General features: G+C 44.0%; 1 protein-coding gene across 1 annotated transcript in view; it reads left to right on the top strand.

Annotated features, from left to right (window-relative positions):
- Positions 1-24,740, top strand: part of CLDN10 (claudin 10) — a gene marked incomplete at both ends in the record, with an annotated part of 60,495 nt that overhangs the window by 10,174 nt on the left and 25,581 nt on the right. The window lies entirely within an intron of this gene.

Genomic DNA, 24,740 nt, shown 5'->3' with positions numbered 1-24,740 from the left:
CATGTTTACTTAATATTGTCCCTAGAAACTCAGTTCTTCATGGAAATTCAGCATTTTCAAGCATCAGCAACTCTTGTGTCTCTGTGTGCAGCAAGGCTCAGGTCCCCTTCAAGCAGGCCTATTTGCCTGGCTTGGTGCCGGGTGGCACCCAACAGGGTTTTTGACCCTCATGAGTGCATCCCTGTTCAGATCGAAGCTCCCTGCAAAGACAACCTTTCAGTACAAAAGCCAAAGCTTCTTCAGCTTTCCTGATGAGCTGGGTGCCATCTTGCTAGGCTACAAAATCTCCACATTGGCTGTACCCAGAGGTGGGATTTCTTGAAATGGTGATGTGACCTGACCAAAATGCCCCACCAGCTGAGAAGTCACCCAGTGTCCTAGTCAGAGCCCTGAACCGTGACTTTTAAAACAAGGGCACCCACCACAGCCAGGGACTGGATATGAGTGGAAGGCAGAAAATTTGTTTTCCTCCCTGTAAGGGATTTGAGTTAATTCCTGCCGAGTCAGACAGACTCGCTGCTGTCCCAGCCAGCTGACGGCAGCCAGGGCTTCTCACCTTGCAGTCCCAGAGGCTGAGCAAGCACGGCAGGCTGGCCCTGCTCACCGAGCTTTGCTAGGGAGGTCACTGCCTGTGGCACTGTGAACAGGGCATGGCCATCCTGCACATCCCCTGCCAATCCCACAGCCTTCATCTTCTTTGCTTTTCTCCCTCAGTCGTTTGCTCCCAAGGGCAACTCCAGCTGAGACCACCACAGGGCTCCTCTTGTGTTTCTGGCCAACACTGGAGTCCGACAGCACAGGCTGCAGAGGGACCATCATGTTACCCCTGCCTCTGTGTAGGTGTTTGAGATGGGTACGTCCTTGCAGGAGGCACAGGGACCTCAACTGAGGTAGAAGGTGGGATAGTCAAAGGCAGAGAAATCATCTACAGCTGGAAATGTGTGTCCTGGAGGGAGCAGGAGGCCACATACGGTAGAGCCATCTTGCCTAAAGCAAATGAGACGCAGCATGGTTGGAGATGGTGAGGTTCAGTGCAGGTGTATAGCGGGGAGTGAAGGGACCGTGTTTCTCCAGCTCTGTGCATCTCAGCCACTTTGCAGACGGTGGTACAGGGCTGAACTCTCTGAGGATCAATGGCCAGTTGGGCCTCTGTGGCTAGGACATTTGGCACTGCCATAGCCGTACTTTGGCCTGGGCTTCACCAGGGGTGCAAACACCCCTAACCCATGGCTCAGCTAGCTTCCTTCCAAGCCGTGAAGCTCCCCTGCCCTCTCTGGTGGTGGCGGTGGTCCCTCTTGAGGGATGTGCTTGGCACGGCTGGGGAGAGAGGCAGGAGGAGAGATGGGCAGCTGCAGCCAGCATCCCTCCCTGCAGGCAGCAGTTACTGTCTGCGGGCAGGGTGCTGCCCAGACCCGCGGCGCAGGGGTGCGGTGGGCTGCGAGGGGGGTGGCTGCATGGGGTGGCGAGTCCTTCCCCTCCCTCCCCTCGGCACCCACGGAGCAGAGCGCTGCATGTGCTTAACAGCAGCAAGCGTAAACATTTCCAGCCAAGGTACTTAACACAAGTCTGTTTGCCAAGCGGCTTCACTGCCTTCTTTGGTTAAGGTTAAGAGAAATGTTGTTGCTCAAAGGAGAAAACAAGTGGGGGTGTTTTCCCCCCTCACCCTTCCTGTCTGCAAATTCAGGCATCTCTGGTCTGCAGTTCCTTATAAACAAAAAAAGACCTTTTGTGGAGCCTGTTGATAAGAGATACTCCACACCACCCCACATCCCACAGATTTTTATTATTATTTTTATGTTTGCAATAATATGCAAATGTTTGGGCGCTTCCTAAGGTCACTCACCAGTCATGCTGCAGTGCGGCGATTGTGCCGGTTGCTGCAGAGACCAGGGGCAAGGCCGGGGCAGAGTAAGGCACGACTGGTTGTCTGGGCCAGCTGGTAGGATTTGTACTCGATCAGGAAGATCTAAGTGTGCAAGGCTCGGACGCGCCCTGGTGAAAGGAGAGTCAGGGAGACAGGGATGGCTTTCTCTTGCACTCCTCTTTCCCGGGAATAGTCGGCAAGGAGAAAGACTTGCAGCCCAGGAAAGCAAGTCTGGTGTACGGCCGCCGGGGCGAGAGGCAGGGAGAGAGCTCTTGACAAAACACATAGGCCACAGCCACTCAAAATACATCAGGCAGCTTGGTGGAAGCAGATCATTAGGAAAGCAGAAAGGCCCTGCCTTGGCCTGGTGGTGACAATTTGGCCACCGCTTTCAGCACAAGGGGGACCAGGCCCAAGTTCTCCGCAATCTCAGTGAAGGCTGACCGCTCAGCTGGGAGAAATTAGATCATTTCCAAAAACTTCTAGCATTTTAATCAAAAGAATGAGTGTCAGCTTTTATTTAAGGAATCTGAGTGCTTTCAACCACCTGTTCTTTACAAGTTTACCACCTTGGATCATTTCAAATAAAAATCTGTGTCCAGCCACAGAGTTCCATGTTGTGCCCGCTTGCTCACACAGCCTTGCAGCAAGATGCTTATGGTTCATAATACTGAAGGGAAAGCACTGCTGAATAAGGGAGAGGAACTAGAAAGCAAAGAAATGTATTTTAGGTGTGTATGGCTCCTGAGTAGCTCTTTAAAAGAAGAAGAAACGATAAGGAAATGTCTGTTTCCAAACAAGACTCATTTCTATTATGCATGACTCATACAAAGTGATTTTTAGAGCCAGAGATTTTTTCACTGGCATAGCTCACTTTTCTCAGCAAGCAAAAGAAATAACATTACTTCAAGGTCTGAAGTTCACTGGGTTACATCTGCTTTCACTCAATTCTACCAACAGCAATATTTTCTAAATGGATTTATTTCTTTTTTTCCCTTTTCTCTCAACATCTTTGTAGTCTTACTGTCTCCTTCATTCTACTAGCAGAGACAGGATCATAAATTAGTTCAGTGCTATGTCTGACCCAGTACTGTTGCTCAAGTAATGTTAAGTTTTTATAATCTATCCCCTCCTTTGCCTCAAAATATCTACCTTCTCATTTCTTACTGGAAACTCAACAGAAAAAAAAAATCCAACAAAACTCTGGTCAGCTATCAAGTCTGTGTAGATGGACCAGCAGGGATCAATCCAACATCCAGGATCCTCTCAGCTGGGACCAGGCAATGCATGACATATAGATTGTACTGTGTTGTGCCAAAAAAAAAAAAAAAAAAAAAAAAAAGCAAGCCTTTATAAAATATAGCTTGTCTGTAAGATGTGAGATAGCTTCTGCTTGGCCCAAGCAAAGCCTCTGCTGCAGTGCTGTGTCCAGTTTGGGTACTACAATTGAAGCAAGATGCAGAGCACTTGGGAAGAGCACACAGATATGAGCAACTAGAATCCTTCAAGCTTACGAAACATGACCTATGAGGAAAGACTGGAAGAGTTAAGACTGTTTAGTCTAAAGAAGAGTAGACGAACTGTAGGTACAAAAATAGCCTTCAAATACGTAAAAAGTGGCTGCAGACAGGAAGAGCATAATCAGTTCCCCATGCCCAGTGGCAATACAGGAAACGGGGAACCTGGATTACCACAAAGGCTATTAGAAGTTTAGCATTCTACCCTAAAAGCAACTGTCCTTTTTTGTCAGTCTGCAGACAGCCTACCTCTAACCCTTAGCTTAATTTCGTTACTCTGTGGTTGTTTTACTCTGTGGTCACCTGAATCAGCTCTGCCTTATACCCTGTGGTCAGTTCTAGCTGCCAGCAGTGAAATGTGTCCCCTGAAGTCCTCAGCTCTCCTCTCTTGGACTCCCCCTTGCAGCCTGCTTAGATGGAAGGCTGCAATTAAGAAAATATAATTTATAAAGTATCTAAGGTGCACTTGTTAGTAGCCTTTGGTCCACAAAGGTCTTTTTGTTGACTTTTGGTCTGCAGAGGTTGTTTGGCATTAAATCCTTTCCTGCTTTTTTATATACATGTCCTACTTTATGTCTGAATTTGGAGTGGGCGTTTTGCTCTGTGCTGGCAGAGCACGTAGCTCTGTGTAACACATTTGATGCCCATGATTTGGCCTAGATATTGCTGAGAGATCTACAGCCCTGAGCAAAGGCAGCACACTCACATTCATCCTATTTCACTTCTCTGTGCTGTTTTCACTGCCAAGCAATATTCTCCTAACATATCTGGAACAGCCCAAAATGGAAGAGGCAAGGAGACAATATAGGCAAAAATGCTTGAAGTACTCAAGCTGTACATTATCTTCCTTTTATCAAATATAAACTGCATTTAGACTGGAATCGAAAAAAAAACTTTCAGTTAGTGGCCAGCTCAGGGAAGAGTCAAGCAAGACTGGCAGGGAGAAGCAATGCTTTGAAGAAGCTTCATGTCCTCTGTAACAGCTGAGATATGCCATGAGATTGTAATCTTGTACAGAACAAAGAGTCACACATTAGTAATCTTGGACAGTGTGGGTCCCATAGTTCTCCTTTTTTCCTGCCTAGGAGATGTTGTCCTGCTTCATCAGGCACCTGAAGTTGGGTACAGATGAGGTCCAAAAATTGCTGCATTGGATCTTAAGCATAGGTTTAGGATTTATCCCAGACCACTTGAGACATCTGTGGTGTAAAATGCTGTGTGTGAGCTAGCCACCCTGTGATCACCTTGTAGTCAACAGGAACAGAGGATCCTGTCCCGTTTTAGGACAGGATCCATCTTAGCCCTGAGGAACACCTACACCAGGTCAGAGGAGCAGTCTAGACATGCCGATTGAGAGCAAAGCGCATGGATGATTGGCAAAGGTACGAACATACTGGGCAGGATTCAGCTGAATCCCACCCTGACTCAGCAGATACCTGCAGGGGAATCCTACCCTACCTCAGATCAGTTGGATGTAATTTGTACCCACAACTTTCAATCCAAACCAGTTTCCTTCTTCCTGCAGCTAATTTTCCCATATTTCACATCTCTCCTCTCTTCCAATCTGTGCCCAAAGGGAGCAACGCTTTCACCCAAAAGCAGCCCTTAAAATGTCACCTCTGACTGAGGAGTGCCTCTCCATCCCCCATTATTCAGTCTTCCTCGAATAGACCTTTAGCTGACCAGGACTCAAATTGCCCTTGATGTGCAAAGCCTTGTCGCCCTCTCTTTCCACACAGCCTAGATGCCCAAATGAAATCCATGTTCTTCTTTAGGCATAGTGCAGTGATGGGCATGAGTATGGAAAACAAGTCTCTGATAGGCATTCGCTGGCAGCTGGGATCTCACTCACGCAAGAGATAACACCAGCTATTTCAAAAACTAAGCCTGCCATTTATTCTTTTGATGGAGCTTTTACATAAAACATGCACTGCAAACACACATGTGCACAAAAAGTCAAGCTGTCCCTCATCTTCCTTGTGCGGAAGTAATGCTATTCTTCTTAAAAGATGCTTCACTAATACCAGGCTGGTGGAGAAGTAGTTACGGCGGGCAAAAAGGCTAATCAAGAGGAAGGGCTGGTTAAGCTCAGTTGGTTAAGGCCATATCGTTGCCAGGCAGCTTTTGGGAATCAATGGGTATTTTCATAGCGTTTAATAGTTAGAATGCACTGAGACAATATAAACCCTTTCCAAAGGAGCCCTTTGTTGAAATTTTGGCAGTATATCTCTGGCTGGAGTCAAATAAATTAGTCATCAGATAAACCAGTCATGCCAGCTATGAGAGTGATACCAAAATAAACAGAATGTTTTAGTCAAAACCATGAAACAAAAGGATCAGCAAATCTTATTTAAAATTCCCCCATGTAATTGAGGCATAATTAAGCTTCTAAACATGAATGCAAGTATGCTGTTCCAGATTATGTGACGATGAAGATTGTATCTTTGAAAGTAAATGGGGATCTCCGGATGTGATTAAAAGTAATTTTTGAATTGCTGGTTCCAAGGTCCTACTGGCAAAATCCAAGAAATTCAAAGCCTGAGTCATTCCTAAATTACTGCAGTTTTGATGCCAGGGAAACTCCACAGATTTTCATGGAGTTACATCAGACTTTGACTCAATCAGGCCAACAGAACTTAGTACTACTAAAAATGTATTTTCAAATATTTTTAACAGAAAATGTCAGGATAAGTTTGTAGAAATCACACCCTACAAGAACAAAAAAAAAAATTTGGGGAGGTGTGTGGCACATGGCAACATGAGCTGCCAGAAGGGAACATGACTGCCTTATCCCAAACATGTTGCCTTAAGTAATCTACCTTACTAGGTCTAAAATACACAAACAATCTGATCTCTTTTAAATTTTTCTTGTCTTAAAATGCAGACAAAATAATAACAGTGATACCTGTATAATTATTCCAGTTATCCTTACGTTTAGAATCATAGAATCATAAACAGTTTAGGTTGGAAAGGACCTTTAAAGGCCATCTGGTCCATCCCCCCTGCAGTGAGCAGGGACATCTTCAACTAGATCAGGTTTCTCAGAGCCCCGTCCAACCTGACCTGGAATGGACCCAGGGATGGGGCATCTACCACCTCTCTGGACAACCTGCAGTGGTTCACCACCCTCATTGTGAAACATTTCTTCCTTCTACCTAGTCGAAATCTACTCTCTTTTAGCTTAAAACTGTTACCCCTTGTCCTATCGCTACAGGCCCTGCTAAAAAGCCCCTCTCCATCTTTCTTATAAGCCCCCTTTAAGTACTGGAAGGCTGCAATAAGGTCTCCCCAGAGCCTTCTCTTCTCCAGGCTGAACAACTCCAACTCTAGCTCATATATTAATCATTATTTTCATACAAAATACTTCTAAAAAGCTACTTCTTTTACCAGTGTCTTGACCCCACTCCTTGGGATGCCTGTCAGTCTGGCTAAGGACCCAAGTCCTGGGAGGGGAGAAGCAGGGCATGAGAAAGACACCGTCAGCTGTCCAGCGTGACCAGGCAGCAGCCTGTGGGAGGGAAGAAGCATTGCTTTTAAATGGCTTGAGGAAGTTAAAAATGTTGTGAGGAAGCTCTTACCTAGCTAGTGCTTGTTTCCTAATAGCTGCTCTCTCAGCCCAAGATACTACACTTTGGGTGCCTAATGTCAGAGAAGTAAGCAGATGCCCTTGTGCACAGAGGATGCAGTTCTCACTGGCTTTGTTTGTCCGAGCCTCTGAAATCAAGTCTGGAAGGGTTCGGGGCAGATTCTCCTTTACCCAGAGTACATTTAGATACATTGAGTCTGGCAGATTTTACACGAGTCTCCCACTGTCCTCCCACACCATGCGTCCCTGTGCCAGTGCCGGCGCTCCCCTCCCACACAGCCATGGCCACCTCTGTCCTGCTCCAGTCCTCCCTAGGCCAAGTGCAACTGATGATAGTGTCCTTCAGGCAAGGAGACCTGCAACGGGATGGCTTGTATATGGATGACCCATACCCAAGTATTAAAGCAATCAATGCATTTCACCTCAGGTGATTCCTAAAAGAAGCAGTACAGAGAGGTCTCTCAGAGGTAGGATTTCCCCTCCTTTCCATTATTGAGCACTTGTTTCCATGAGGTAACTCTCCCAAGACCTAAAAACACTCCTCACTTACCAAGTCCCTTCATACTCTAAAAGTAATAATCTTTGTCACATTTATTCACTAATTTTGTGTTCAACATGCACATACAAGAAAGGACAGGCCATCACCTCTGTGCACACTCACCGAATTCCACTGAAAAGAGACACGCTGCGATGTATATGCTTTGGTGGAATATCCTCAAAGCAGAGGAATTTCACATTTCCTCATGGAAGTGTAGGAGCCTTGTTGAGATTTGGCAATATGGCCAATAGTAGTGCTAAAGTTTGACTTACCTTACTTCCCTTTTACAGTAGTTTCTATACGATTGAATTCCGTATAGTTGAATTCCGAATTCCATTTTAATTGCAGTGATAACGTTGCGTTCTTTCTCTCGAAGGATCAAACTGAAGTCAATCCTGTATTTGCATCAGAAAGGCTGTGCCACTTTGTGTGTAAAGAACACACACCCCCAAAAAAGTGTAAACCACACAGATTTTAGTACTGACAAGGACTAGAAGGAAAATGTTGCTCCGTAGGGTACTTAGGGCATTTGTGAATCTTATTCTGCTTCATGAGATATTTTCCCTGCTCTGCTGATTGTCAGCTATATTCACATATTTTGGGGATTACATCTCTCTCATGCAGTGCTCCACAAAGGAACCAAACACAGGCATTTTGCACTTATGAGGAACCACTGAAACCAGAACAAATGTTTGTTATTACTATTGCTATTGTTATTGCTATTGCTATTGCTATTGCTATTACTATTACTATTACTATTATTAGCTTCTAGAGGTACATCTTGTAATTGGCACTGTGCAAACACAGAACACAAAGGACAGCTTTGTCCCAAAGTGTTTATAATCTAGGGAGCAAACTTCAAAAGAAGTGGGTAGGTTTATGCCATAAAGGAGGAGGAAGAGGGAAGTCGAAGAAGATCGAGCTTGTTTGATCACACTGCTTCACAAAAAGCAAAAGGAAAAAATTCTTTGGATTGGTGAGGTTTGTAGGCTCTTTGTCAGGCTGGTCCTCCAGGGCGTTACTGGGAGTTACTCCACCAGTCACTGCTGCATTTCTCAGCTTGGAATAATTTCTGTCAAAATCGAGAAGGTACAGCACCCTGGCTCTCTTTTTGAAATGTTTTATAGTTTATAGCTCTTCAGCGTCTTGAAGAAAAGGATCAAAATATCCAGTCAGACCGCACCCAGAAATGAAACAGGACCCAGAACTGTTTACCGCAGCGTGACCAGCGGATAGGAAACCGTGTCCATGACGGACGGCAGCCGGGGCTCGGCGGCCCCCACCTGCTCCGCAGCATCCGCGGGACTGCGGAGGGCACCTTCCTCTGCTGGACTGTGCAGGGGGTCAGCCCGTGGATGGCAGAGTATCAGGCATGGGAAACTGGATCCAGTCCTCTCCAGCTCTTCAGTTTCACACAAAGCCTCAGTGCATCTTAGGGCAAAACATAGTCTGTATGATGAGAGGGTGGTTTTGGGTGGTTAATTGACATTGGAGCTAGAGAACAAGCTTGTGAAAAAGGGATTAATTATGAAAGAAGGAAAAACTCAGCTCTGAAACCCCGTGGCCACTTTCTGAAATTGTTTAATGATTCCTAAGTTGGCAATAGCACTAGAATATTTTTCTGGTGTCAGTACAAGAAAGATTCAAATGGTACCTCCACTCACCACCTCAGACAAATCACATTTTAAATTCATTTATCTGTTTTCCAAGGAAGAAATAATTTAAACACATAAAGGACTTGACTGTTTAGCTCCAGTCTATTTTACACAGATAATGCTTTTGAAGAGGGGGCTCAGATTAAAATAATAAGAGTTTCTTGAGGAGAGGACATACGACAGCAGAGATTTCCTGGGAGAAAGATGCCTCTAACTTTTACTCTATACAAACAACAAATCTGAGGTCAAGAAGAGTATGTGTAGGGAATGTTTATACGATTGGATAAAGACTAACATCTCAGTAATCACCACAGAGGCAAAAAGTCTCAGTGGTGGAGATTCCCCATGCTGCCCCTGCAAAATTATCAAAGAGGTTGGCAGTTGACAGAACCTAGGAAGAGGCAAACGCAGTAGTCCTCATAGATAATGTGCTCTTAATTGCATAATTTGAAACTTTTACCCCACAAAACTATTTGGTTTTTCCCCTTCGGTACAGTTCATGTATCTCACATCGTGCTCTTGTTGGGAGAAATTAGTCTGCAAGCACAGGAAGCAGGTTCTGATGTAGGCACCAGTCTGGCCCTAACCATCTGAGCAGGAATGAGTTGGCCACTTATCTGAGCTTCTGTGATACACCTGAGAATAAACAGATGATTTTTTTAAGTTTGTGACTTGCTTTTCTGCTAGTAATTAATTTATCATTGTCCATTGACATGTATATGGCAGAAGCTCTTATATGGCCAGTTACAGCTGAGACTAGGGGTCCAAGGAGCAACCATTAGCAGAAGAACTTTATGTAACTGCATCAAGAATTTGTTTTAGTGGCAGGATAAAAATTTTTATTTTATCCTCTGAGATAAACATGTCTAAAATTTGATTTTGGGATCCTCTTGTCAAGTTATGTTATGCTCTCACTTAATACTCCCTGTTCAGTTTTCCAGTTGCCTCCACTTTTAGCTAAAGCTTAAATATATGTTAGAAATATAATTAAAATATACATAGAATTAATAACTCTAGGTAATTTTCATTGATCAGCCAAGCTAGAATGGCTGGAAGGTGCTCAGATATTTAATAAATTATTCATAAAGAGAAGTTAAACTAAGTCTGCTTAACAGGCAATCATTTGTCATCCCAAATACTTTTCTCATTATTTAAAGAATCTATCTTCCTTCCTTGCCACCACATATGGAAAGATAGTAATAGCCGCAGTTAGGATTTACTATGCAAATTGAAATTGCTGTGCACACAGAAAAAACAAATCTCTCTCACCTACAGACAAAAAGGAGAGGGCAGTGTCACATTACCTAGGCACAGGTGTTTCTTCTTTCTCCTGTTCCTCTGAATCTTTATTCTGGCTTTTTCAACTGGACCTTACTTGGAAGGAGGAGAGGTTTTACAGTGGATAATCCTTTTTGTCCTTGAAATGCCCAAGAATGTGAACCTTCTTGTTTGTCTTTTTTTTTTTTTCCCCCTATGAATTTAACTCCTGTTTCTTACAGATTCAGAAGTTCACCAATAAAAATGTAAAATTGCTCTGTTAGGACATTCAGTCCAATTATGACTAAGATATGTAAAAGTATATAAACCTGGTAAGGTTTCCACAGCATGTAGAACATTATCAAACGTTGTTTACAGGTTTCATTTGAAATGCTGTCTTGCACAGCCCTTGGATGTTAACATATGTGATTAAAGTTTAAACTTACACTCGTTAATCTGCTTATAGCTTCCCTCAGCAATATCAGTGAAAAGGTATACACCAAAACCTGGTGTTTATGTAAGTCTGGGGCATGACATCTCATTTAAAAGGGGGCTAGCACCTCCTTTTGTAAGCCTGGGAGCTCCGGAGGAGCCTTAGCTGGGAGCACCGTGGCCCGTGTGGGTCTTGCAAATAATGTGAAGAATGGGGAATACTTTAATATACACACACGTAGTTTCAACAGCTCGCGCAGTAGCTCTGCCAGCAATAACAGAGTTCCTATTCGCTACTGAAAAGTAGCAGGTTCGGCACGGATCCCTGCAGACCCCCGAGGGCATCGTGGACAGAAAGCCACAGATGATTCAGCAGGTGTTTGGGGTCCTGCTTTAGGGTGATTTTGGCAAACCTCATATTGTTTTTACTGAGTGTAAAAAACTCAAGGTATACAACACTTAAGTACACCTTCCTCTACCCAGAAGGTCTTCTACTCTATCAGGAAATAAATTTGATTTGACATGGCTAATCTGTCCTGGCTGTTACACATCTCTTCATTGTTTTACAGGTACTTACAGATAGTTCATTTCACTACCTGTTCCAAAAAAATGACAACAACTCATGTTAGGTGTATGAGTTTCTAATTCTCTGATGTTTCTGCTGTGGTGTTTATTTTTAAGGTTGGCCCTGTTTGTCCTTTTCTATGCTTCTGCCATTTACAAATGCTCCATCAGCCTGTGAAGGCTCCATCTATGGCACAAAATAAAAGAGGCCAGACTGGTGTTCAGGATTGTTCAGGGCACACTCCAGAGCAGATATGTCCTGGGGAGAGCCAGTTGGTGTGACCCAAACTGAGCCATAAAGTTGTACAACTGGCAACTGATGTCCAACACCAGAGCTCGTTGCTTGGACCTTGTTTATAGAGAAGTATGCACGAACTTCTCTGAGACTGCTGCAAACTCATTATCTCATTCCAGGCTATATATAGGACATCTTCCTTCTCCCCATAAAACAACAGCTCTGGTCTGCCAGAAATGCGGCACAGAGGCGCACTGCCCTGGTTGAACACCCACTGAGGAATTCCTGTCCCATCAATGTGCCACTGAGACATAAAGAGGACATAACAAGGGCAGAGAACTTTACCTGTAGAGATTGTGCTGCCACTTCCGATCTTTAAAGATTTTAAAAGTAATCTTCTGTCTTTAAAACACTTTTCAGCATAAAAGGAATGCTTCAAACAGGTAGAATTATGTCACGCGTATCACAGCCCTTCAAACATGTATTATTTAAAAATCACCTTTTAAGATTTTCCTCTAAGTCTGTACCTAGGTGTTTTTCAGATGTGTTCACCTGATCCCTCACAGGAGAGCAGGTGGAAGTCAGTAAGCTTCAGGTCAAAGATTTATTTCAAATCATGCCTTATAATGTCGGAGAGGAAGGTACCTTTTTCCAGACTTGATGAGTACCGCTTGCACAGTGCCCTGGATGCTCCTGTGGTTCTCTGTCATCCCCAAATCCTACTCTCAAGGGAGCTTTTGAAGGCTATAGGAAGACTCCCCAGATAACAAAGCAGCAAGGTCTCCTGACACTAGCAGATTAAGATAACTTAGCCCTGGCCTCCTTTGCTCTATGAGAGCTTTCAGACTGGAATAATGTGAAAGGTGTTCAGATCCCACCCAGTCCTACACAGGGACATAGAGAACAAGCCAAGTGTCTCAGCTTTGGGTTTTGTTTACCAAGATCTGGCAGTCTGTTCTTGCAAAATGCTTGCCTCTTGCTCTCTCCATGGATTCTTTGGATCTGCTTCCCTCTAAAGGCCATTCAGTGAATTATGATATTGCCCTGAACGTCAATCAAGTCTTAACGCAAAGTCAATTCTCAGAGGTATTCCCTATCTGGAGCGGTGTTTGAGCTCTATGAAGAAGAGGAATAAATACTTTAAGGGTTACTTCTTGTTGTAAGACAGCTTAAAAGAAATAATGTTTAAGTCAAATCAGAGATTTTATCAGCAAGCAGAGGTTTTCATGATAAAATTTATCTAAAACTGAGTCTCAAGCATGCCTGCTTTTGAAGTAGTACCTTATTGTACGGAAAAGTGAACCGGAAAAGTGAACCACAAAAGTGAACTGGCTTGTCCCAGGCAGAAACCAGGATCTGGCCATCCTTCCTCCCAGCCCTGCGCTCAGAGGACTAAGTGGTTCTCTCCAAACATGCTGGGGTGTTCGACCTCTCAGGAGTAGCTGCAGTGTTGCTGCAGTTCCATGTGATCCCAGGTGAGGAATTTCCTGGTGCAGTAGAGTTTGGGCAGGCTGAGAGGAGGGCTCATCTAACTTAGAGAGAAGGGAACAACTGAGGTGTTTAAACATAGGCCATCTTAAAAGTCCTTAAAATATCTGAGACTTTCCACAGGCCTGGCAAATATGATACAGGAGACCCACATCCCACAGTCCGGGCGCTGGAGGATACCTTAGGGCAATTCAAATGGCACTAGGAAGATATGCTTATGTACCTGCATTGCTCCTTAGTTGTTTTGTCTACTGTAATTGCCCTATCCAGAGAAGGAATTGTCCTTTGGGACTGCCTCCTTCTCTCTCTGCAAACAATAAGAATCTGCATGACAAATTTGGGGTAAATCTTTAAGGTAAAGCTGGCTGAGCTGCACCCTGCCCCAATATAAGGAAGCAGCAGTAGGGCTCCTTATTAGTGTTTTAGTCCCCGCCGGATGCAACGTAGTGACTCCACGTGGCTCCTGGCTCTTTGGGGTCCTGTTCTTAGAGACTGAAGTCTCCAGGTGCAGAGTTAACGCACACTGCCACTGGGTCTTCACCAGGACCTTCATCATCCTCATCATCATTGTCCACACTATGTCATTTAGTTCACTTCCACGATGCATTTTGGAGATAACTAATTAATTTGACCAAAGCATAAACTGGGATGTAATTCTGAGGACAGCAGGCTCCACAGATTGTCTTTACCAATAGGCAACACCTTCTCCCACACATGCCATCATGCTATACTGGGATGTGAAAACATTAAATTCAGTTTCATGATATAAAAACACTGAAAAAAACTACCTCAGAATTCATAATCATGTCTTAGAGCCATCACTTAGGATCTGGAAGAGATCCAAACCAAACAATATACAATGAGATCCTGGACAGATTGCTCTAGTGATAGTTCTAGAGGGTAGATATAAGCCACCCAGCAAACTTGGCCTGAGAGCACCATCTCATCCCCAGGAGTGCCTTCAGCTATGCAGAGGCAGCCTGTAGTCCTTATGCCAGTCGATAGCAAAGCCATTGCTACTGGGGACCTGCCGAAGGTACTAGACACAAAGGTATTGCAATGGAAATCCTCTGCAATTCTTTACCCTCTTCAAAGCAGACAGAACAAATTCAAAATCAAGCCACCTTGGTGATTTAAGTACTTTGAACTAGATCTGAATCCTGAACTACTATATAATTTTATGAGGGTGCACCTCCTTTGTTCTTCAAGCTGAACCTGAATCCAGTTTCAGTGTTTCTTAAGTCTGCTCATCTTTGCTTTCTGCACCCATGCAGCCTGCCCTGCCGTTTTCTGCGCTTAACTCCTGCTGTTAATGAGAATCCTGCCACATGCCTAGAACTTTCCAAGGTCAGCTCAAAAATATAAAGCCCATGCAAGCAACAAAACATTCAAACTTAATAAATGAGAAGTTGTTAAAACAGGTGAGAGAGCAGATACTGCCAAAGGTGTTTTGGAATGGCTACAAAACATTAGACATAACCAGTTTTGCAAGAACTGTGTCCAGAGTATCTGCAGAGTCCAAACCTCTGTGAGAGACTTCTGTGAGAGCAGCGAACAATATACAGTAAAATGAGATATCCTGAATACAGGTAAGTATTATTTACAGAAAGCATTATGTTCTTCGGCAGGTGATGGGGGCACAAAGAGCTGTCAAAACAGGAAAGGATGTAAGATAAAACTTCTACAAAGAAGTTGTTCATAGTATAAAACCAGTAAGATATTATCATTTGCAGACCTAAAGCAGCCTACAGCAGTAACTCGGTCCAGTAAATAAGGAGATGAACAGGCTAGTAATGAGGTTCATTAGAAAGCATTGTTCAGAGTATGGCTGGCTTGGAGGAAAACTGGTCTCAAAAATATATGACAGACCTCAAGGTCACTGAAAATTAGCTGATCAGGGATTTCTTGTCCACATAAGTGTGCAGAAAGTGCAAATAACTAATCTTATCTCTTCCCAGTCAGGTAGATCACTATTCTGCAAATGTAAAGAAAAAGACATTACCTTCTTTCAAATACTGTATGATTGGAGGTACTGGGTTGTCACAGCTGAAGATGGAAGCCCTCTAATGTCAAAAAAATGGATGCAAAGAGGACAATAAGAATTAAGTAAATAGTTTCTTCTCTGCCTGCTGTCAAGAGAAAGAGGCAACTCACCCCACCTCAGACAACTATTTTTTGATATGATGTCCTCTCCCTCTGTTGTCTCTCTCTTGCCTATAGAGAAAGCAGAAGAGAATTGGCATAAACTAGCCCCTGAAATTGTAGTCTGCTCAAGCTGGGCTAGATGAAACACATCTTAGCAGTGCTTCACCCTGGAGCTAGGATGACCACCTCTTGAAAGGGAGGTTTAGTTACCTATCTGTGACACTGGCAGGTGGTCAGAGTGTGCTATCTGTAATGGTCATTTGGTACCTCTGTGCCTTCCATAGCTTCCTGTGCAGATAACTTTATTTCAATAATCTGAAAGCACTGGCTGTACAGTCTGTATGTTATGTTCCTAGACAGTTTGCATCTCAGGAACGTGGAATACAAAGGAGTTGCAAAGTTTAATTTTATTAAAGGTTTCCAAGGAACGAAGTGCCATGTAATCGAGCCCAAAAAAAAAAAAAGGAAAAACAAAAGAGTCTCGTAAATTTGAGGAGAAAGTTCATAGAGGCACAATTTATTCTCTTAGGAGCATCTGATATTAGATCAGTTACCCAAAGTATCACAAAAAGTGACTCAGCTGAGAACTGCTAAAGCACTACTAAGTCAGGGCCACCAAGACCCTTCCCTCAGCTAAGCCCTGTAGATAGCACAGGGACACAAATATTATCCCACTAGTAGGACTTCCCTCCATCATCTAGGGAAAAAGGTTGAGTATAAATGAAGTTCTAAATGTTCCTTACAGAATTGCCTCAGCAAAATGCTCAAGGTTAGGGAAGTGAATCTGTAGCACCGCCCCAAATTCGAACTCCAGGCTTTTAGCACAAGCATCGCTCTGTAGTTTTGCCTTGTTCCCCCCGGTGCCTACAGAGACCACCCATTAGAAGGGCTGAGCAGAAGGCAGGAGCAGCTCCAGGCACTAGTGCTGGGATGTTCAATCATGAGGTTCTTGTGGATCTTCAAGCCCATCCTGCTATGCATTGCCTGGTAGATGTGAAATCCTAGATAAAGTTAGGGAAGCTTAGAGAAAGGGAAAATATAGTATATTGAGGCAACTGAGAGAAAGATCTACTCCTAAGAAAAAGGTTAGATATATGCAGAATATATATCTAGATAGATAGATAGAGAATATATTTTTATATATTATACAGAATAATACAGAAACCATTGAGAAAAGATACAGAATTGTGTTTCAACTACTGCCAGGCTCAGATATGAGAAATGAAATTATATGGTAGGAGGATAACAAATACTTTCATCTCCTCAAAAGGACTGCTGATCAGGTCACTTACTACGATTTGCTTTTAATTCTCCTGAAAGGCTGAAATGTAATAATACCTGGAGAACTGATGCTTGGGAGGTCAAGCAGACTCATTCACCAATTCCAAGCAATAAACTAGTGTTTAGAAAGTACCGCCAAGAGGATCAGACAAATAAATTGTCTGGAAAACATGAGCAGGTGTAACAAATCAATACTGTGTTGGCTTAGCTTTTTATAAAGGCAGGGAAAGAGTGACAGAACATCTCCCACATACATGGGTCTCTTCCCTGCAAGAGCGCAGGCATGCCTCCTGCCCAGGAAGCAATGTGCTACCAACTGTCGCTGTGAATGGAGGTTGCCTTAGAAGTGATGGTGAGGGCCAGCTGTACGGGACCTTGTGAGAGGGAGGCAGATGGCCATTTTATGCTGTTACAGGGGCATGTTTATTCGTGTGTTCCTCTCTGTCATCAAAACAGGAATGAAGCCCTGTGTCCAGAAAACTCTTGCAGTCGTTTTACAATTATGGTGCAGCTGAGACAGATGAATCCTCAAGAAGAGGAAATAATATTCCTTGACCTATAAGCTGCACTACCACAGGGGACATATAATTTGCCCTGTAACATCTGACACTCTTCAACACAAGACAGAGACAGCCAAGACATGTAAAAGAGAAAAAATAAAGAGTAGCTAGGTGGGGTAAAGTTGAACAAGTCAGTACAAGGGGAAGGAGTAATCCATATTCTTGGCTTAGGGCTGTGAAAGGGAAAAAATAAACAGGCAAGGAAAACGAAAGTGATGACAGAAGAGTAAAAATGCAAAAAAGGGCTTCAGGTAGGAAATGAACCAGGTGAAAAGCCATAGCTTCCCCCGCAGAGATGCTGCGAAGTGCAAATGAATGCACGTCAAAGCCCATCAGGTAACTTAGCTGAAAACCATCATGATGGTTCGGCCAGCAAACACTCAGGCCTACTCACATGGCAAAGTTTGCAGTAAATCTGATCTGGGAAAAGCAATACTTTTAGGATGAAACCATTCACACTTGAGCTTCCCTACTACCCCACCACATGCCAAAGAACAGAAACCCCCCAGACATTTCCATACAGATCATTTTGCACAGAATATATTTGTCTCAAAGTCCTCCCATTCCACACCAAAAAATGTAGCAGTCCCTCAACAAGTGGCAAAAACAGGTCCAGAGCTACTCCCAGTGGGCACCTTAGATGTATATGTTAATCAGCTCCCAATTCTGCAAGCGCTAAGTGGCAAAGCCCTCCCTTGCCTCCCTCCCTCGCCACCCACAGAGCACCAGAGGGACCCAGTACCGGAGAACGGAGGGGCAGCAGCCTGTCCTGTCTTCCTCGGAGAGGTAGTGAATGACTCAGTGAACAAGATCTATGTGAACAGATATCTGAAGAGATGGCCATAATTCAACTGAGGGCAGTAAGAGGACGTGCCAAGGCAAACACATTCCAGATGACTTGCAACACAGCGTGAAATTTCACCCTATCATAAATAACACTGTAAATGTGAATGTTGTATTTCCCAAGGTACTGGTCAGACACATCCTTTTCCCTAAGGAGCAGACATGGAGGAAACGTAGCATCCCTGCTCCTTAGCCCTGAAAGGCAGATCAGAGGGATTCCTGCTGCAAGGATGAACATGTTGCCCCCTGATCCTACCTGCTGCCTGCCTGGGTAAAGGAAGATGCTTCAAAAGCCGTGTACTCTGGCAGCCAGGACGCACGCAGCCAGCAAATTACATAAATACTGGCAGCTCCTGCGAAGACAATAAACAAAGGTGTATTCCTTCCTCTTTCTCGATGTGACCTTTTCACTGTGTTCAAGCTGTCCGCAGTATGACAGCTTGATTCCACTGTAATTGGAGGCCATACCCTTCCACACATGTAAAAGCCAACCCACTTCTTATGCTGAAAGCATATTTTTTGGTTGTGTCTATACCTTATTAGTCAACAGCCAGGCTCACCCAACCACGGCTGGAGCAGCCATCATCTAAGAAGAGAGAAATCTTTCCCAAGTGTGACCAGAGGCTCTGTCCACAGACAGGAGATGACACAGACTGGTGCCAAACTGTGGCCGGCATGTGCAGTTCATCACCAGTCCAGAAAGCTGCTCTTCCAAAGGCGCACAGACACAGGCACTCATTTCAACAGCGCTACCTCTTGAGTTGAGCAGTGCTTAGGTGGTGGGACTCACCTCACTAATTTTAGCAGTCTAAAAGGGATGTCTAAGGTAATCATCTTAAACTCTTCCTGCAATAAGTGAAGATAGACAGGCGTCCCCAGAGGGCAATTCATATGAGGTCAGTGGGATAGATCATGCTCTGGAAGTGTCCATCCAGTAGATATGGAGCTTAGAGTCAGTGGCTTAGGCTAAATCCTTAAACCTTAGGCAGCTAATTTAAGAGAAACAAATCCCATCCAAAAGGAGTAGGTGGCTCAGGCACATGGCTCACAGGTGAGAACCGTGGTTTCTGTATTATGGATTGTTCAGCCTGGAGAAGAGAAGACTCTGGGGACACCTCATTGCAGCCTTCCAGTACTTAAAGGGGGCTTCTAAGAAAGATGGGGACAGAAAGATGCTACAGCAGGGCCTGTAGCAATAGGACAGGGGGTAATGGTTTTAAATTAAAAGAGGGCAGATTTAGACTAGATATAAGGAAGAATTTTTTTTTACAATGAGAGTGGTGAAACGGAGGCACAGGTTGCCCAGAGAGGTGGTAGATACTCCATTCGTGGAAAGATTCCAGGTCAGGTTGGACGGGGCTCTGAGCAACCTGTTCTAGTGGAAGATGTCCCTGCTCATTGCAGGGGGGTTGGGCTAGATGACCTTTAAAGGTCCCTTCCAACCCAAACTATTCTATGATTCCTCACGGATTCCTCCATATTCATAGCTTTACTCCACAGAGATAAATATTTCTTACAAAATGACCATATATCTCATTTTGCTGTGCCTTCCTAGCTCCGTGGCAAAACACTCCTAAGTGCTGAGAGGTTCTTCCTCAGGGCTTGCTCCTACTTTTCATGCCTGTGTTTTCCCTGCTCACGGGCAGCATATTCTGAAGTGCCACACAATTCCTTGTCTCCTGGCTCCACAGAAGTTTCTTTCTTCTGCTTTCTCACTTTTTTTCACCTTCCACTCCTGTTGCAGCCTCTGCATCCCCATATTCCCATGTTTCTCTTACGGAGTATCGAAGCATGAACAGACCTATTCCTCTGTTTCAGTGTGGAGTCTGGGAACTCACAGGAAATTCGGTTCCCAAAGAACAAATTTTTCCCACCCTTCCAAAGCCTAGGTGCCCTGTCGCTGAGAGGTCCTGGTAGCAACACGTGTTCAGGTCCAAGATCAGCTGGAGTGCAGGAAGCCGAACTGCCATTGAGGACTGGAGGAGGTGGGAGCCACCACCACTTTGTACAGGCAAGGCTGGGAGCGGGGTGCAGTCAAGGCTCCCTGGGCACAGAGCTTGGCCAGAGCTGCCGGATCTGCATTTCAGGGGATTGATGGTGGTTCTCAGGGTAGCAGGGGCTGCTGGGGCTCTGCTAACCCTGCCTTACTCTGCCCACCGCACAGGGAAGGCTGGTGGTTGCGGCAATGCCCAGCACAAAGCAGGAGCTGCACGGCAGGACCCCAGACCTTTGCTGATGCAAAATATGGACATCCCTAACAAGGTGTTTTTGTGCAGTTGTGCGTAAGAGTAGCTTCAGACCCAGCCTCCTCTTTTTGGAATGGCAAAAGTATTGAACATGAAATTTTTACATATACTCTAGTGTTACTTCTTTCCCCCAGAAGAGGTGGTGGGTCCACATCTTTGCATATCCATATGCTGCCCCCTTGCTCCTCCTTTTCCAAGGACCGTTATCCTTGGATAAGCTAACACGTAACAGCTCAGCTCAGCAAAGCTAGAAGTCAGGGCCAGTGTCTGACTCCATCCTGCCTTATCCAGATTGGAGAAGAGAACTGGCCTGAAGGACAGCTGATTTTACAAAACAGATCTCGTTTCTTCTCCCTGGCAAAGCTTCTTTTCTTTCTGAAGCTCAAAATGTCTGGAGGGAGCTGATTATTCCAGTGACCCTTTTCAGACCATTAGCTAAGACTCTGCCAAAGATGTTATGTCCAGGGTTAATACACATTATTGGTCTGTCAAAGGTACAGAGAGTAGTTTTGCAGGTACCCTGCAAAAACTTCTGCTGAGATGATACAGACTGGGGACTCTGGTAACTGCCTGCTCCGTTTTAGTTTATCCTGTTTAGAGGAGAAGTTTGAAAGAGGTGTCATTCAGCTGAATGGGACGAAACCACTCAGAGACAGGAATGTGCAGACCCCATCTGGAAGGCTGTCCATACTCTTCTCATGCCTCTTTTCATACATGTTTCAAGTTTCAGACAATGAACCTCCCACATAAGTGGGTGAACTGGTAGCTGTCTCTTTTTTGATAGCCAAAATTACCATTCTTGCAAGGTCAGACTCACTAGGTCCAACCATGTCGTTTGCTTGCATTATCCATCTGCCACATTTCAGCTTGTTCAGGGTGATAATGCGCGTGATGTAGCCCTGAAAAGTGCCATTTCTTCTCACAAGTGAAGTAATAATTGCTGTTTTCTTTCCTGGGACTGGATATAGGATCTGATTATGAACTCAGAGCTGCATAAATCTTAACACTGTAGATGCTAATCAAGTGATGTCATTGTAAAACTGACATAGTTGAGATCATATTGAGACTTGGGTCATTTTCTGCTCTGGATTTTCAAGGTGAACAGATATCAATAGGATTTTTTTTTTTTTAAATCTTTGCTTCCGTTGTGCTTTGGCATCTTCACTTCAAAGTCGTATTTCACAAGAGAGCAGTCTGATTATTAACTTCATCGGCAGAGAAATTCACAGTTGAGGAGTCATATGTACTGGTACTTGTAAGTGATCAGAACTGAAGGAACAGTCAGCATCTAACAAGTTGTTCATGGTGCTAAGTCTGCTCTAGGAAAAAAAAAAGACAAGACTTCACTGTATAAACATCTTTTTTGTTGTATTTTATTACAACAATGTGCCAAACATTTTTTCCAGAAGGGGGAGCAAAATTTATCTCCAGCAATACAACAGAACTACGTCGCTGCCAGCCTGTATTCGTGCATGCCGAAACCTTTTCAGACTGCTTCCATTGCTTCCATCTCCATGTGTAGATATGGGATTCAACATTAAACATAGTAAAAATCCCATCCCATGACATTTATAATATAGATGACTACACATGTATCTGTCCATCTTGGTTCCTTTTACAGTCGGTAAAATGAAACAGGTACTTCAGGGACACAGTTCATTCCATTTCACCCTATATTTGACCAGCTGAGTAGCTCTCCAGACTCCTTTGACTATGTTGCCTGGAGCTCCGATGACTAGCCCAGATGTGGACATCTGCACTTTGGCTGTCTAAGTTAGGGAGAATCCCACCTCTTGCGTTTGCCAGGTAATGCTCTACGGTGACAGTGTGGGACAGGGTCACCCATACTGTGCTTATTGCCAAACACCACTTGTCATCTTACCTCATATGCATTGTAAATTTAAGTGAACTTATGGAACGTTCCGATTACTTGTGGGGCTGTTATCAACGTTGCAGTAGAGACCAGGCTGAAGGGCCCCTTGCAGAGGTGCTAAAGAAGTCATGATAAAAATGGCTGGCAAGGGAAGGGAGAGGAAGAGGAGCGTCACTGTGGTTAGACCACAGTGTTACTTACACCAGCTGTCGCACAGATCAATAGCTCTGTTTATTCACGTCATCAACCCCTGTTACCATTTCACATGGCCTTTGTCAGTGCTCTTTAAACTTCACAGACCGGCAGATCTTAGCCCTTCCTGCTAAGCCTTCCTCATAACTGTTCACATGAAAATGAACAAGTGTGGATCATTATTCAAAATAATGACTCATTTCAGAGATATACATGCTGTGTAGATTGTATCAGCTCCACTGGATATGATACAATCTTCAAACAGAGTCTTTCTGTGATTTATGCATTCACAAAGAGTTGCTTTCAGCTCGAAGATGCAACCCTGCCCCTTAAGCATATATACAGCAGTCATCCTACAAAATCACTTCTGTTCAGGTGTCTCTGCATACTCAGGTGCAAAACGAGTGTTACATTTCCAGTCGTGGTCCAGCCAAATGGGGAGGTTACACAGTGGGTCCTCCAAGTTGTCTCAGCCTACAAAGGTGGGGGAAACGTTGCATTTCTCTGGGGTTCCCCATCTGAATATTGCTTCCCAGGCACAAACACATTTTAATCTCGTCCCTGCTCCCAGCAAGCAGGGACAGCTAACAATAATCAATAATGTAGTAGAATTGTCTTAGTTTAAGAAGCAACAAAATTAAGTCTAAAAGAAATTCATAAGCATGCTAACACATAAGGCAAGGTCAGCCCTTACCGTCACAATTTAGAGATCCTTCCTGAAAAGGGCATCAGAAAAGGGTTTGGGAGCTGGAGGAACAGCATTCAAAGCTGCTTCACACCTACATTAAAATACCCTGATGCTAACATAACAACAAATACCTCACTGACTTGCCTCTTTATGGTGTTGGTTCTTCACTGCTTCCAAAACAGTAATAAAACCCACCAGGATCAGGCTCATAATGAAGAAAGAACCACTGGCAATTGGTTTTGGATGTGAACTATTGAGTGAGGTGGTTGTGAGCAGATATCGTTCAAATGAAATAAGACCATAAGTGGCTGGATACGCAGTGCAGAAATAATTGTGCAAACCAACGGCTGGCTGTTCTGAAGGAGGACACTAGGCAGAGCAGGACTACAGCAAATTTACATCAGCTGGCAACTTCATCCTTTTAATAGAAAATCTGGCAAGCTCTACTGATGAGTACAAATTACTCCAAAATTACACGCAGGAGAGAGTGATTATATAGGGCCACCATCAAAGCTCTGGCTACTCCCAAGCTTACAGATATATTGGGACAGTAAAGCTAAAGTCACTGAAGGTGATGGGACTCTAAAGTGAAAAATGTTGCGTTGCAACTGTACAGAGCATGCCCACAGAAATGCCGAACACTATCCTTATTGCCCACTGAGTACATGAGACACATGAGTATCAGGAAGAGCTTGAGATAGCTTATCTAGCCAGAAAAAAGTGAAATCGGCATCAAATGCTGGAAACCAACAGGGAGCGGACCTCAGAAACACCTCTCCATTCAAGGCGACTGCAGCCCTATCGAAAACAAACGGAGATCACTCAAGTACCTTACTTCCCCACTACAAAAATCCCAGCTGTGGCACAAACCAACCAAGCCAGAATGTCATACCTCATCACAACCCACTGTTTGAGTGGAGCTGATGAAAGGTAATGACCCGCGATTCACGACGGGCTCCTTTGGGGGATCTTCTCTAATGGATTAAACACACTAAAGCAAGTTCTTACTAGCAAGAACACAAATAGGGTAGAAGGGCAGGGGGAGGGGGGAGTGTGAAAAGCAAAATCCTAATGAAATTAATGTCCTGATGGGCATTTCTAGGCCAGGGGTTTTTAAGGCAAAACTGCAAAGTACGTACCTCTTCCTGGTAAGGCTAATGAATTGCTGTAATTATTACACACCCATCCCACTTCTAGTAATCAAAAATCCTAGGGATATACAGGCAGCATGTAGGAATAGCTAATGCAGAAGAAATTCTGTGAATAAGGAGAAGCCCTGTGAGACACCATGAAAAGAACATTTTTACCTGCTAAGGGGGTGTTGGGTTACTCAAATCTCTATTACTTACCCTAAATCTTTCTATACCTCCCTCTTGCTCTTTTATGAATTGTGGCTTTATCAGTTTGTAGTGGCAATGCTTACTTATTGAGCTGTATATGCATTTAATTTTGTTAAGAAAGGATGAAAAAGTGGTTGGTGGGGTTGTTGGCTAGTAATTTTTGTCCTATATCAAAGAAATAGCAGTTTTGATAAGAGCCTAATCTGTCTTTCCTGTGCTGAGATGTATGACATAAGGACAGGATATATAAAAGTCTTTGTATCACACTCTTTATATATATATATATATACATACATACATATATATGTGTGTGTGAGTGTGCGTGTGTGTGTTTTGTTCTAAGATGTGAGAGATTTTCTTTGTGAAAGACCAGTGACCGGTATTTCAGTCCGTTTGATAAACTGCAGAGCAAATTCTGCTCTCAGGGACGCGCATC

The sequence above is a fragment of the Phaethon aethereus genome (genome assembly GCF_964289735.1).
Source record: "Phaethon aethereus genome assembly, chromosome: 1".
Taxonomy (NCBI): Eukaryota; Metazoa; Chordata; class Aves; order Phaethontiformes; family Phaethontidae; genus Phaethon; species Phaethon aethereus.
This window is presented reverse-complemented; position numbering and strand designations above follow the sequence as displayed.